Source organism: Euprymna scolopes, chromosome 21 (genome assembly GCF_053919585.1).
Source record: "Euprymna scolopes isolate OS-2025 chromosome 21, ASM5391958v1, whole genome shotgun sequence".
In the NCBI taxonomy this organism is placed as follows: Eukaryota; Metazoa; Mollusca; class Cephalopoda; order Sepiida; family Sepiolidae; genus Euprymna; species Euprymna scolopes.
The window spans coordinates 106,401,704-106,414,084 of record NC_136502.1 but is presented as its reverse complement, the minus strand read 5'-3'; positions in this window follow the sequence as shown (position 1 = coordinate 106,414,084).

The following is a 12,381-nucleotide window of genomic DNA, read 5'->3' as shown; positions in this document are numbered from 1 at the left end:
TATAGATGTGTGCATAAAGAAACAAAATAAAGAGACAATATTACCACCATTCAATAAGCTTTAACATCAAAGTATAGATATATAGATTAAACATTCAACTTGTTAATAGTAGCAAAAATTTAAAGCTAAACTTCAAAACAATAAACATTAATGAGAATAAAATAAAATAAAATAAATAAACAAACAAATAAATGAAATAAAAAATAAAAAAGACATCAAATCTCTATCAACTGACCAGTTGACACAATTTAGTTACATCTTACTAATAGCGGAAACACCCCTAAATGACCTGAAATTTGATCCTCACCATCAGGTTTCATTGGTAGCTATAACAACTGTGCTAGTCCAGCCTCTATTTCTCGCCTTTCCCCCCATACTGTCTCACACCCCACCTCTGTATTACTATATTACCCTCCTCCTTACTAATTCCTTAACCTTAAACTACCACTTCTCTCAACAGAAACCGAATCTTCCGAATTAACATATTCTCATACTAACTCAAATTTCATCCATCGCTATTCATAGCGAATTCTCTCTTCAAAGTTTGAAAAGGTATTAAACCTTTTCAGTTTTTGTTCCTTAATTTTTCTTGCCTGATAATATCTAATATGATTGAAACGGTCTGCACATCGTAGCAAGATATGACTGCATTTACATAAAAAATATATTAAATATATATATATATATATATATATATATGTACAGAAATATGTGTGTATATATATATATATATATATATATATATATATATACGTAAATATTTATATATACAAGTATTTATACATAATTATATATGTGTATATGTACATATATATGCGTGTGTGCGTGTGGAAATGGATAAATAATCAACAATAAAGCAAAAGAAACATAGTCTTCTGCCAAGAAGTGACGATCACCATATGTGTGCGTGTATACATATATACGCGTGTGTGTATATATATGCGTGTGTATATATATCAATATAAATATGTGTGTCTATATATATATGTACATATATATACATGCATATATGTGTATATATATACGTTTGTTTGTGTATATACATGCATATATATAATATATATATATATATACAAACATGCATATATATACAAATAAACGTATATATACAAACATGCATATATATGCATATATATACAAACAAAGGTACATATATACATATATATGCATATATACATATATACAAACACACGTATACATATACACATATATGCATGTATATATATGTACATATATATATATATACACACACATTATTTATATATATATATATATATATATATATATATATATATGCGTGTGTGTATGTTTTTTTTATAGTAGTTTATTTATTAATGACGATACATTATAAAAAATCTCGTTGTTTAATTGGGCTTGAATTTGCGATAAGCGCTAATTCAAGAAGTCTCCGTCGCGGTTTATTTGAAATAAATTTAACTATTATTGCTCGTTTGAAGTCAAAATATGATTATGCTGCATTGAATGAGAGATTAATGCATTCAGAGAATTTCTATTTCTTATCTCTTTTATGTTCATTGAGCCTTTTCTCTAATCTACGTTGGGTTTCACCAACATATATTTATGAAGGCAATTTTGGCAAGGAACAACGTATATGCACGCATTGGAAATGGGTTTCTTTTAGAGATGTTTTGTTATTATTGTTTGTTTTATAGTTTGCGGTGATGTTTGTATGATTGGAATTCCTAGCTACTATTTCCATTATTCTCATAATAAGTGTGTATATATATATATATATATATATATATATATATATATATATACTAGCAAAAGTACCCGTCGTTGACTCGGTTCAAAAACAGCCTACAGAAAATGGATTCTGATTTATGAAAGTATGATAGGTTATGAAAAGGAAGGGTTGTAAAGAGATAGCTTCGAATTTGAGGGCATCGAAACCAAAGCAAAATATGATGAAAGTAAAAAGAAAATAGATAAACCCCATAATTTATTATACCATACCTGTTCACACTGAAACACTTATTACAATATTCTGTGGATCTATATTAAAAAACCTTGTTAAACTTTGTGACATATTTCCATTCTATGGAGGTCAGGTGCGAACGAACACCCCATAATTTTATTATACCATATTTCTTCAAACTGAAACATAATTATCAAAATATACTTACACAGAGAGATATGAAAAGTCTTTATTAAAGTTTGTGCCTATTTCCATTCTATGGAGGCCAGGCGTGAACGCAGAACCCACAATTTTATTATACCATCCCTATTTAAGTTAAAACATACTTATCAAAGTATTATTATGTACATCTATATCAAAAAAACTTGTAAACATTCTTTTTTTAAATTTTTTTATTTCCATACTTTGGACCAGGTGCGAACTCAGACCCCACAATTTTAATGAACCACTGTTCTGCCAGATCAAACATACCCATTCCTGTGTCTCGATACATCTTCTATCATTATATGTAATCAGTTTTTTAAAATAGTCAACCATATAGGGGTTTATTCGTGACCAGACACACACACACACACACACACACACACACACACACACACACACACACACACAAAGGCATACACAGTACACACACAGACATTCAGCTTTATATATATATATATATGTGTGTGTGTATGTGTCTGTCTGTCTGTCTATGTGCTTATATATATACATGTATGTGTGTGTATATACAGGGTGACCCCCCCCAAAAAAAAAAAACAAAAACAAAAAACAAAAGTTAAATGGAGGCCATCTAGAACATATGCTGTAGAATGGAGAAAAAAGGCCAAAGACCCTTGTGTTTTGATGTGATGTTTTGAATATAATAAACTAGTTATGACCAAAGTTTCATTTCATTCGGACAAAACACTAAGAAACAGGGCCTAATTAGATTTGGGGCTGTTTTTTTTTGGGGGGGGTCACCTTGTATGTATATATATATATATATAGACGAGTGCCACTCATGTAATATGCTACTGGTACCATGTAACCCAGTACTACCTGCTTCATGGTCGGGTCACCGGCGACCAAACTGATTCCCCCATCAGATTTGTTTGGTGATGGGGGTGGCTAGTCTCCCTGAAGGATTAAAAACAAGACCTTCCAAATGGCGAATGAACCCTTTTTTCTGGGCCAACGGCCAAGTAGCACCGTGTATATTTGTGTTTGTGTGTATATGTGTATTGGGGTGGAGATGGCTCCTCTAAGCCGTGGTGAAGGCAACCTTTCTAGGAGAAGCAAATCTCTGATATAAAAAAAACATAAAGCGGGAGACCAGTACCCGCATTAAGTAAGTTTGCAGTTTAATTTGTTGCTGGCTATCTTGCTCTTGCTTGTTGCTGGATCTCAACATTTTGAACAGAGAGAGAGAGAGAGAGAGAGAGAGAGATTTAGCTGTCGTACAAAGCTAAGACTCTGTAACATCATCTGTGTATAGATACTCTCTCAGGCATTTGTCTATTAAAATGGTCCTGTGACGATGGAAGTCATTTTTGGGCTCATGGACTTTAAGTGTCTGAGGGAGTGGCACTCGTCTGACAAGACGTTGCAATCATCATCATCATCATATATATATAAACATGTGTATACGTGTATATATATGTGTGTTTATATGTGTGTGTGTGTATATATATATATATATATAGAGAGAGAGAGAGAGACATGTGTATACGTGTATACGTACATATGCATGTGTGTGTATATGTGTATATATGCATTTGTGTATGTATATATATATGTGTATGTGTGTGTGTGTGTTTATATATATGTACATATACATATGTGTAGGGAGGCAAATAAAATTACTATTATTTTAAAAATTATTTTCTGTTTTTTTTTTTAATAATATAGCCTAAATTTACGTCTTATTAGAATGCGGCTCTAGTTCAACCTCCCCCTCACCCCCCAAAAAATGCAAAAATGCCGAGACATTTTTAAAAAGTTTTCTCAAGCATTTTTTAAAGTTATTTTTTTACAAAGATTTTTAACGAAAAAATTGGCATACAGAATTGAAAAAAAAAAATAATTGTCTCAGTCTGTAAGAATTTCTTACTATATGAATACCTATGTAACTATTTACTTTCTGCATTAAGTAAAAAATATTTTCAAAATAATTTTTTTTTTGTAAATACTTTTTATATGAATCTAGAAAGACAAAAATAACATCTCTTGTGGATAACTTAATTTTATTGTTTATTTTAATAATACTGCAACAAATTTTTTACGATATTTTGCGTTGACAAACCCAGCAGATCGTCCGTGTCGAAGTTCCTTTCATAGCAAATTAGCAGCAGGAGCAAATAAGCGTACACAATTTAGTCGTACATTTTTAGTAAAGTTCATTATGTACAACTATGTACTATCGGCTCTTGCTAATTAAAGCAACCTTACACGTTGTTTCTATATAAGGAGCAGGCAATCGTACCTTGATCCGACATAATTTTAGTAGTACATTTTTAGTAATACTCTCGAAATTAAGGCTATTAATAAACATTCTATAAGAATCACGAGCGCTTTCGATTCTACTGTGTATCATCTTTCGGTGAGATTAATGAGATGGAGTAAAAAGTGAAAGGTAGAAAAGTAAAAAATTAAAATTCTCAATAAATTTTATAGCGGATTAAAAAATAAAGTCCATTAAAAATCTTAGCTCTAAAATCTAAGGGTCTACGAGCCGAATTATTAGCAAACACAGCACTTGTACGCTACGCCAGGCATTTTAATGTTGCTACTCGTCTCCAATGCGGTGTTAATAATAGTAAGGTGCTGCGTTCTAATGTTAATTGCATCGAGAATTTTTAACTTTTTGAGAATTAATTTAATGCTGAGCAATTTTATACTTATTTACAACTAGCAGGACCCGTGTACCGGCGTTGCCCCTTAAGTAAGATCTCCAATACTAATGATTACTACAATGCTATCTCATTGATTACTGTACACGCAATAACCCTTATCCCTGAGTGGCCTCCGGGCCTTGATAAGTGGTGACCCCCACGTAAAAAGAAAAAAAGTAGCAATATCGAGCCTGTCTAGTACCAGACGGATGACCATTTGGGAAGGCAAAGCGCTGTACGTACCGTGAGGTAAAATACCAGTTTAGGAAACTGGCGCGGTCTATCTTTCTCTCTTAAGCCGTGGTAGGCAACCCACCTAGTGATGAAGTCACAATAAAAAATACCCTTGATAGCCCTAGCGAAGCATCAAGTCTCCAGTTACGGACAAGATTTGAATTACACTACAAACTCGTGTAGTGAGTTCAATCTCAGCTGCTGCTGCATATTGCGTTACGTTTACGTTATACCCCCCACTCCACCTAACCTGACACCTCTCCCCCTAAAAAAAGACAATTTAAGTACGGTTGTTTGTTGGACCCACCGCCCGCCAATTATAATTGCAGGTAGTGGCGCCCGTGACAAAAATTAATGTACAGTGGCAATGTACAGACACATTTCATATATATATTTATATATTGAAGTATATTTCTTCCAAATATTAGCGTTTTGCATAATACGATTTGTTCCGGAAATATTTAAATCATCGTTTTTTTGGATAATAATTGCTGCTATACATTTGATTTTTTTTTTTGGTTTGTTGGATTCACGTTTTTTTTTTTTTTTGCTATTTAAAAAGAAAATTATTCTATGCATTTCTGCCAGTATCTTCATTTTTTACCGTACATTCTTTTGTAGGGGCGGGTATGAATTTGTATTGTAGCGGTTTTCGGGTGTGCTTGAAACGACTAGCTGCGTTAATCTACCAGGTCACAATTTCAAAATAAATTTTAAAAATCGCATTTCTTTTTGTTTGTTTGTTATTTTATAAAAATGATTTTAATCTATACATTTCTGTCAGCATCTTCATCACGTTTTTTTTGTGTTCTTTTTTTTTTTTTTTTTTGCTATTTAAAAAAATATTCTATGCATTTCTGTCAGTATCTTCATTTTTAGGGGGTTCCTAACAAAAAAAAAAAATCTGTGATGGGTATAAACTTGTTTTCTATGGGCTTTCGATTGTGATTTAAACAAACGATTGTCATGTATGTACGCACCCTTTTAAAAATAAACAGCCCCCCCTCCCCTCCAAAATGGTGCAGGTCGTCGTCGTGCTAAAATATTAAAGAAAGACACTTTTTTGTTTATTTTTTGTATTGAAGTATATTTCTTCCAACTATTAGCGTTTTGCATAATACGATTTGTTCCGGAAAAAAAAATTTAAGAAAATAAATATGTTGCAGAGGTCGATCACAGTATGGTATCTGTTCTGATACTTCACTTTAACTTTTCTGACCTCGATCAGTGTAGGAGAAATCCTAGTGAAACAATTTTTATTTTTGTTCCTATCCAGAGTGCCCCTTTTTTGGAGACTGGATTTCCCCACATTAAAAACCTATCTTGTGTCTAACTCTGCCCTCATGGTGAGGCAAGTAAATAGGAAAACTTATAAGAAAACACACCTAATCGTTTTTAATTTAGTCACGTGTAAAACTGTACGTTTTATAATGTTTTGTCGTGGTTGTCGCGGTCGGCGTCGTCGTAATGTAATAATAAAAAGTACACTTTCGTATGTTGTTAATTAATTATTGTTTAAAGTATTTTTCTTTCTTTCTCGACATTATAATTAAAGGAAAACGCAACTATTCGAGAGCTAACCATTTCAATTCAGTCATGTGTTAAACTGTAAGTTTGGTTATGTTTTGACGTCGTCGTCGTCGCCGTGATAAAACATTTAAATATACACTTTAGTATTTTATTAATTGTTTAATTATTTTTTCTTTTTTGTGATAAGTCTTAGTGGTAATGTTCACAGAGTCCTTACCCGCCCCCTGCGATTAAAAACAATTCGTTTCAAAGTTATATTAAGAAGCGAAAGTTGATTTAAAAACGAAAACATGAAATCCTATTCTAAGAAAATGAAACGAAACATCTTCGTTTTTAATTACTGCAATACTTAGTTTAATTATTTTGATCGGTATCTTCACTTTTCGCCGCGTTTTTAGATAATACTTGCTGCTAAAATAATTTAAAAAAAAGTAAGCAGAAAAATATTTCGTAATAAAGAAAATCAGTGTATGATTCCAAATGATTAAAAGTAACAATTTACCGTTTTGAGGAGTTCTGATGAGAGACACCAACAAACCAAAAAAGTATCAAAGGCAACGTAAATTACTCTTCTACCTACCTGGCTAAGTTTTGCCTTGTAATGTATTTTGATGCTTTTATTCTGTTCGATAAACAAGTAGTGCCAAGTCACATTAATTAAATTTGTTTTTATTTTTGAACGACAACGGAAATGAAAGGAAGTTTTTATTTAAATCATCGTTTTTTTGGATAATAATTGCTGCTATATATTTGATTTTTTTTTTTTTTTTGGTCTGTTGGATTCACGTTTTTTGTTTTTTTTTGCTATTTAAAAAGAAAATTATTCTATGCATTTCTGCCAGTATCTTCATTTTTTACCGTAAATTCTTTTGTAGGGGCGGGTATGAACTTGTATTGTAGGGGTTTTCGGGTGTGATTGAAACGACTAGCTGTCATTGTTTTAGGCGTAGGTTGATGTTGAGTTAATCTACCAGGTCACAATTACCAAATAAACGCCCTTTTCAAAATAAACAAAAAAATAATCGCATTTTATTTTGTTTGTTTGTTATTTTATAAAAATGATTTTAATCTATACATTTCTGTCAGTATCTTCATCACGTTTTTTGTGTTCTTTTTTTTTTTGCTATTTAAAAAAATATTCTATGCATTTCTGTCAGTATCTTCATTTTTGGGGGGTTCCTAACAAAAAAAAAAATATGTGATGGGCATAAACTTGTTTTCTATGGGCTTTCGGGTGTGATTGAAACAACCGATTGTCATGTATGTACGCACCCTTTTAAAAAAAAATGGTGTCAGGTCGTTGTCGTGCTAAAATATTAAAGAAATACACTTTCGTATTTTGTCAATTGTTTATTTATTTATTTTTTTTGATAAGTCCCAATGGTAATGTTGACCGAGTCCTTACCCGCCTCCGTGACTAAAAATAGTTCATTTGAAAGTAGTATTAACAAGCGAAAGTTGATTTAAGAACGCAGACAATCCTATCCTAAGGAAATGAAACTAAACTTATTCGTTTTTGTGTGGCTTTGTTTTTTAATTACTGCAATAAAATAATTAAAAGTAACAAATCAGCGTTTAGGGGAGTTCTGTTAAGAGAAGCCAACAAACAAAAATGTGTCAAAAGCAAGGTAAGTTACTCTTCTACCTAGCTAGATAAGTTTTGCGTTGTAATGTATGTTAATGCTTTTATTCTGTTCGAAAAACAAGTGTCCAGGCACAATAATCGAATTAGCTTTTATTTTTGAACTACAATGGAAATGAAACAAGCTTTTTTTTTATTGCCATATGGGACCCATGTGTTGTATCAGCTCGTCCCTCCATCTCGTTCTTGGTCTTCCCTTTGGCCTCTTATGTTTCCGAGGTGTCCATTCTGTTGTCCTAATGGACCATCTGTTGTCATGTTGTCTGGCTACGTGCCATGCTCATCTGTGTTTGGATGTTTTGATGGCAGTATTAATGTCACAAACCCTTGTTTGTTGGCGAATCCAGCGGTTTGTCTTTCTGTCTTGTAGAGTGATGCTTAACATTATCCTCTCCATCTTCCAGATTTCATTTCGGCTTCTCATGATATTCTCCACTTTCCCTAAAGCTGCCCATCCCATCTCTTTATCTCAGGGAGCAGATCTCCATCTTTCCTCATTTTCTTTCCCATAATAATTGGATAATAATTGGTGCTAAATATTTGAAATTATTGGTTAGTTGGAATCGCGTTTTTTTATTTATCTTTTTTAAAAATATTTTATTCTATGCATTTCTGTCAGTATGTTCATTTTAAATATGTCACAATAACAAAATAAACACTCGTCTAAAAAAACTATAAACTAAAAAGAACCTCCCCCTGTCCCCCCAAAAGATGGCCATATAGTGTGTGCTCATTAGTGGTTAATTTGATGTTGTTCTCCACGGTATGAATCGATCTTGTTTAACTCTAACCTCCTGGGGAGGCAAGTAAATAGGAACATCACCAAAGTACACGTAGTGTGTTTAATGGCACGGAAAAGCGAGAAACTAAGTTTGTTTATGTATTTGATGGAGAAAGCGTTGTCGTAGTGATCATGATATGTAAATGTGAAAATATACTGGCGTATTGTTTTAGACGGGAATAAATATGAATACAGTAAATATCTGATTACATTTAATACTGTTTTTTTGCAATTTCTTTAAGACCAGAACTTGTGTTTTTTTTTGTATCTAACGCATCAACAGATGTAATATGCCTGTTAGTGGCGCCATCTTTCATTTTTAGTAATCGTTCGTTTATAAAGGGGGAGAATTGTATTCCAGAATATAAAATGGCCAGAGCTTAGCCAATCAGAATGGCTGGAACAATGTTGGGGAGCCTTTATTATTGGCGGAGCTGAAAACGGAAATAGTATGGTATGTCTATAATGTAATAACCAGCAAATTGTTCCTGATATTCATAAATGACCTCCCCGACAAAATTGCCTCTGAGATGGGTATATATGCTGATGACACTACACTCTGTGGCAGGCACGACAGGAAGATGAATGAACACATTTCTAAAGAAATGGCATAAACACTAGAGGAAGACCTCCAATCTGTGGTGGAATGGGGACAAAAGTGGTTGGTCGCGTTCAATGCTGCCAAGATTAAACTAGTTTCATTCAATAATTACAAGAAACCCTCTCTACCACCTATAGCAATGGCCAACGACTCTTTATCTGAGAGTTCATCTTTCAAACTCCTTGGCCTAACGTTCACAGGAAACATGAGTTGGAACAATTACATTGAAGGCATTGCCAGGGCCGCTGCAAGAAAGGTGGGCTCTCTCTACCGTGCTAGACAACTACTAACAGCCGAAAGTATCCTGTACCTCTATAAGGCCACCATTCGCCCATGTATGGAGTATTGCTGTCACATCTGGGCTGGTGAATCTGCTACTAGTCTCTCGCTCCTTGACAAGGTTCAAAACAGAGTCGCAAACCTGATAGGCCCTGAACTGGCATCTAAGCTTCAGCCTCTGTCCCATCGACGAAATGTTGCATCCCTTTGCCTTTTCTACAAGTATTTTAATGGTGAATGCTCTGACGAACTGCAATCACTTGTGCCCCCACGACGTGAGCACCCTCGACAAACCCGACAGGCTGCTAAATCCCACCCCCACACTGTAGAGATCCCTAGATGTAAAAGATCTTTTTACTCCAATAGTTTTTTCCCCAGAACCGCTAGACTCTGGAATTCTATTCCAGGTCCCTGCTTCCCCAACAGTACTGACGTGCAGAAGTTCAAGTGTAACATGAACCGACATCTTGCTGCCCAAATCCCTACATAGTACCCCAGTAGTTGTTGCCTCTGATAGTAGCCTCCTACACCAAAGTGGCAATTTGCCTTGTTTGGGGTGAAAATGTAATAAACAAAATATAAATAAAAAATGGCGGTGCAAGCAAAATATCGTTGGAAAATATAGAATTTTTCCCGGCGTCAATTGGTAGCGGGGAGAGCACTGAATATCGAGAGAGAAAAATAGGAACTGTGATGCTGCTCATCGGATGCAATATAGCATTTTCTTATCACAAGTGAATGTGATAGAAATGGTGGTTGTAAGCTACATAAAGTAATGGATATCAGGGTTGATGTATTGAATTTGTATATGGCATCTCTTGTTGAATATATCAACTGACTGTCGGTTTTTCTGTCTGTTGGTTTGTCTCCATATTTTCAAATTATCTCCTCCGAAACTAAAAGTCGCAGAACGGTGCTAGGAGCCTCAAATGATTGGATTTTTTACGGGCCGTTCTTATATAGGTCTTTAGCCGGTTAAAATTAATTTAAGGGTCAAAAATGGGTCCAAATTGAAGAAATTGTTATAGATTTTGTACATTCATCTTAGCTTATTTTTTATTTCTAATTTTTAATCGGTTTATATGCGTGTCACGTTGGTACAGTGATAACGTCACCAGCTTTGAATGCTACAGTTTCGGTTTCAATTCTAGCTGAGGGCACCTAAATCCCCCTTTTTTTTTTAACTTTTGAAACTCTATAATAATACGAAATCTGGACAAATTACAATATTATATTTAAGCCTATTTTATACCCGATCAAAGCCCCCCCCCGCTAGTATTGATATAATGAATTATATATACACATATGTTGGCGTGCATGTATGTGTGTGTATATATATATATATATATATAATGTGTATGTATGCATATGTATGTGTATATATGTAAACGTATGTTCATATATATGTACATGTACACTCGTGAGCAAAAAAAATGGGCCAAACAAATTTTATACATTTTATTGCACTAAAAGCTACATTAAACAAAGAACAATTGAACAAGGAAACTTAAACGAGACTAATTACACAGAATAAGACATTTACTTTAATAAATGTTTAGGATGGAATCGCATTCCCTTTTGATTTCTTTAAAAGATCAATCCTTTTAGACATGCTCTCAACCAAAGTGGAACACTGAAGAGATGCTATTCCATTCGCTTTGCACATCTCCCCACAGATTCTCCTTGTTCGAAAAAGTCCTTTCAGCCAATGCACAAGATATTATGGACCAAATATTCTCGATTGGGTTTAAATCCGGGCGTTGACCTGGCCAAAATATCACATCAATTAAATTATCAAAAAACTATTTTTTGTGACTTCAGCAGTGTGTGCAGGGGCATTACCATGTTGAAAAATAATGTTCTGGGATATTCCCAGTTTCTGGATACTTAGTAACAGTCCTTTTCCTAATATTCGATGTATGCCTTTGTATTGATTGACTTTTAACATCTAATAAGTTCCCCAACTCCTGCTGCAGTAAAAGTTCCGCATACCATTATCCGTCCATTCTGATATTTAACTCTCGTTTTTATACAACTTGGCGAAAATCTTTCTTCAGTTCTCCGATTGCACCGTTCGGGAGCATCGGGAACATCACTAACAAGACAAAATCTTGATTCATCTAACCAGAAAACAATCCTGAACCAGTCTGTATCTTTCTTGCCATAACACGAGAAAAATCTCTTTCTATCATTGATGTTCTCCTTAGATAAAATGGCTTATTTGCAAACATTTTAGAAGAAAATCCTATTTCTTTCCTTCGTCTAGATATTGTATATCTAGAAAGGGAATTTCCAACCCCTGTTTTGAATTCATTACTATGGTCAATACAAGTTTTCTTTCAATCCTTCAAAGTTGTTAATTTAAGCCTGTGGTCGTCCTTCCCAGTGGGTGCTCTAGGGCGATCAGATCCAGATTTCCCTTTCACCAAGCATTCGACTTCGAAACTATGACCAATTTGCTTCACAACAGAAAGAGATGTTTTCACATTTTCTTTTCTTAAA